General features: G+C 43.5%; 1 pseudogene; it reads right to left on the reverse strand.

Annotated features, from left to right (window-relative positions):
* Nucleotides 1-1,335: 1,335 nt before the first annotated feature.
* On the reverse strand, nt 1,336-1,451 carry LOC147432928 (U5 spliceosomal RNA; annotated as a pseudogene).
* Nucleotides 1,452-4,286: the final 2,835 nt, after the last annotated feature.

The following is a 4,286-nucleotide window of genomic DNA, read 5'->3' on the forward strand; positions in this document are numbered from 1 at the left end:
TCAGGGACGCTTGAGTGCTTAGTTGAGTTCAGCTGAGCGCAGGACCTTCTCGCCGTTAGTCGTGATCTATTTGGCTCGCCCTCAACCTCCCCCCATGGATACGCGTTCACCGGACGGTGCAGTTTTGCTCTCAGCAGCATCATGTGCAGGCGGCTCACTCTATTCCATACACAAGGCCTCATATCGCCATGCGTGCAAATAGCAAATAGCAGGCCTTGGAGCTCACCAGTGTCATGCACTATATTTCCATGACCAGGCGCTGATACATGCTTCCTATATCCAGCTGTCCACTAGGATGATATCTATGGCTGTAGGTTTTGTGGCATCTTTTCAATATGAGGAGAGTATCCGTCTCATCGAGACAGTGAGTGGTTTTGTGGCGGACAACCTGTAAGTCCACATTATAGTGATACAGTTGAGAGAGAGGTCAGCAAATGTGGTGTGGAAGATATTGTACCTATCATTCGTTGCTTTGGTCTCCATTGCACAGTAAAACCTCTACACCCCCTTTGTATCTTGATAGTCCTTGGTGCCAGCCAGTGTCTGTAGATGATACATCGTGAGTACATGGGGTTCCGCTGAGCTTTGAGTCTATTGTGTGTTGTGATCTTTTTTCTCAAGTCTAGCCTTGCACTTGCTGTTATCTATTGTGTGTGCTCTTTGTTCCATAGCTTGCTATGGCGTCTGTGGTTCTTTTCTGAGTGAGATTGCGGGCGAGCACACTGCACATGGCCTAAACATCGTTTAGAGTAGAGCACAAGTGTCATGGGTTTAGGTGATATTTATCTGCGTCAGACATCATACAATGTGGAAAGAACAAGCGGACCAAAATTCGTGCGATGGGCGAAACCGCATCATCAGACTGCCTTGCAGCACCTTCAGTGCGCCAACATGGATTTATGCCAACAATGGGAGGAGACGTGACTCAGGCTTTCTATCAAATTGCGCTTCAACTAGGGTCTGTCGAGGACGCACTCGAAAGTCTTAGGAGAAGTATGCAAACACGCTCATGGTTACTCTTTTTTGTCCACATTAGCTCTCAATGCATGCTCGAGCACATCTCAACAAAAATCCTCTTCTTTTGTACCACAACTCCGCAGTTGTCCACACAATACTTCACAAAAAGCTCTCACCCCCCTGGTTTCCATATACAGTTTGCCGTTTGGATCCAAAGAACTGTACTAAACCTGCGGCAGAGCTTTGCTCCTGTGGCAAGCAATGGAAAGGGGGCTTTGTAGCATCTGTTGCGACTTTGTAGCAAGAGGGCAGAGGACGAAGCCGCAAGTACAAGCTCAGGCTGCTCATCATCAGTCGTTCTGGAATGTGATTGAGAGGGGCCCCCTCACAAGGAGGCAGCCCTTGCAGAGTATGGTGCTTCAACTGGGCCGTGGACACGGTATTCTTTAGTAAAAGGCTAAAGAATAGTTCGCTCTGTCCTCAACCCACACCAATGTGGCCTCCGGCTACCTGGTGCATGACCCTCAATTAGCTGGTGGCTAATCTCAATCACTATCAGATTCTGGAATGAGATCCAACTATTTCATTTTGGGCCCCAACTCTCCCCATTTAGCTAGAGTTCATGCCCTTTTTTTCTTGGCAATCACGTCCAAATATTCCCAATCTGTGGCTATGACCCGCATGAGATCTTGTTCAGGTCACTGTGGACATCCTCTTTTGCTTGCTTGTCATAAGGTTCTCCCTCTTTCAATTTCCCTACTTTCTAGGAGCTCTATGGTTTGTGACCTATGCCGCATGGATTTGCCTTTGTCTGGGGCCATGACCCTTTCAAACAAGTGAAGCCTCCGTCGCTTGCATCTCTGTCCCTTCGTGTATTCTACCAATGCCAAATCAGATCTTATCCTTGCTCTTTGCACTTGAGTGCACATGTAAGTCATTGTTGCCAGCGAAGTTCCAAAGGCCTTGCACCCCCGCATGTGGGAGTATCATCATGCCCGTGCTCTCTTACTTCCGTCCCGTTAGGTGTCTCAAAAATTCCACAGGGGACGATATCCACCCACACATACTTTAGTCCATAGAGGATAGGAGCGAGGTTCACACCAGTCTTGCTTACCTTGACAGCTTCATCCATTGAAATGCTCTTTGAGCACATGTAAAGTTGCTAGGACTTTTCATGCCAGTAGTGCACCCAATATGGTTGAGCATGTTGCATGGGCCTCTCTTCAAAAGAATCATCCTACCCACCTCCATAGCTACTGGAAGATATGTTAGGGGACTTCATGGGGAGGCACTTGTGAAGCCTTTTAGATCGAGCATAGGCTATGATTCTAGGGGCATTTTGTAGTAAGAGAAGCTTAGAAGATGCATAAATAATCACAATATTAAGGTCTTGGGAAGTGGGATAATGGAGATGGAGCTCCAAAAGCCCCAAGTTAGCACCTTGGAAAATACATGCACATAGTGGTCAAATGTTGTATACCTTAAGGCTAGCATTTACAATAAACAAGCACAGAGACTGAATCTAAGATTATGAATCCCTTGCTAGGCTTTCTTCATAGGAGTGTCACAAACTTTCTTAGGGTTTTCTTTGGCTCAATCTTTTTCTTGTTTTGTTTGGACGTGATCTTACAATCCCTACTATAGTTCTATTGTGCCTATTTCCTTTTGGATCAACTCTTCAGCATCACCATCAATGCACCATTCAATTGGAAAAGAGGCTACTTGCATAAATTGATCGGATTGCATATCCCTATATGACTCTCCATATCTTTATACTCCTTTTGCTATCCATCTCTATGTCTATCTATTTCCACATCTCCTTGCCACTCTTAATATCTATATCTCTACTAGCATGTATCTATATGTATATCCCCCCCCCCCCCCCCCCCCTCTCTCTCTCTCTCTCTCTCTCTCTCTCTCTCTCTCTCTCTCTATTTATCTATCTATCTTATATCTATCTATTTCTACATCTCTTATCGCCTTTATCTATATGGTTCTACTACCCCCCCCCCCCCCCCCCCCCCCCCCCCCCCCCCCCCTCTCTCTCTCTCTCTCTCTCTCTCTACTCAACAATGTTTCAATGCACACATTGTCAGACACAAACAATATCTCCATGAACTTACTTAAATTGTATGCCTAAATAATGATGTGGTGTGTGTGTGTGTGTGTGTGTGTGTGTGTGTGTGTGTGTGTGTGTGTGTGTGTACTCAACAGTGTTCCAATGCACACATGTCAGACATAAAACAATATCTTCATGAAGTTACTTAAATTTTGTGCCTAAAAACGATGTGGCAACCTCATATTTGACATTTCAAAAGAGCCATTCAAATAAAAAACATGCCCCTTATTTGGTCTAGTGTGCAACATGCCATCAACATAGAGCACAATGATCACAAATGCATCATTCACATGCTTGACATACAAAATTCTCTCAACTGGACCATTGTTAAAACCATGTGCAACAAAGTAAGCATGAATTTTTCCACATCAAGCATGTGGATCTTATTTCAAACCATGCAAAACCTTCTTAAGACAACACATCTTGTTTTCATGCCCAAAAATAGGAGGATGTTATACATAAACTTCCTCATAGAAATCGCCATCCAAAAATTCAATCTTTATGTCCAGTTCATGTACGTTCCAACAATAGACTTATAGAAATCAATACTACGATTACATTTTAATTTGAAAACCAACTTAGTACCAATGTCTTGGGAAGAGGATGGTGGTGATGGAGCTGTAGCATATTGCATTCTTTTCTTGCCTCCTAGTTAGCACCTTGGAAAAGACACAAAGGAACCTTGACCTTTTTGAGAATAAATGCACATAGGGCTCATACTTGGCCAAATGTTCTATACCTTAAGGGTGGCATTTGTAGTAAACAAATGTTTTATACCTTAAGGGTGGAATTTGTAGTAAACAAGCACTAAGATTGAATTTGGGATTATGAATCCATCATAATTATCATCCCTAGGATTTCTTCATAGAAGTTTCACAAACTTTCTTAGGGTTTTCTTTGGCTCAATCTTTTTCTTGTCTTGTGTGGCCTTACAACCCATAACTTGGTTTTGTTGCACTTTGTCTTTTACACAATCAGACACTTGCACATGGAACAAGTATGCTCTGTTATTCGTCGTGAGGTCAAGTGTTCTCATTATTTCTCTAGACTCTCTCTATTTGAGTCTTTCAAGCTCTCTCTCTCTCTCTCTCTCTCTCTCTCTCTCTCTCTCTCTCTCTCTCGTTTGTGTGTTGGTATAGTAGAGCTCCACTCACCTCTTACCTCAGTTTCTTGAGTTTTTCTTATCCAAGAATTAAGAATTTATTCGGTC

The sequence above is a fragment of the Adiantum capillus-veneris genome, chromosome 20 (assembly GCF_014529385.1).
Source record: "Adiantum capillus-veneris isolate H3 chromosome 20, ASM1452938v2, whole genome shotgun sequence".
Lineage (NCBI taxonomy): Eukaryota > Viridiplantae > Streptophyta > Polypodiopsida > Polypodiales > Pteridaceae > Adiantum > Adiantum capillus-veneris.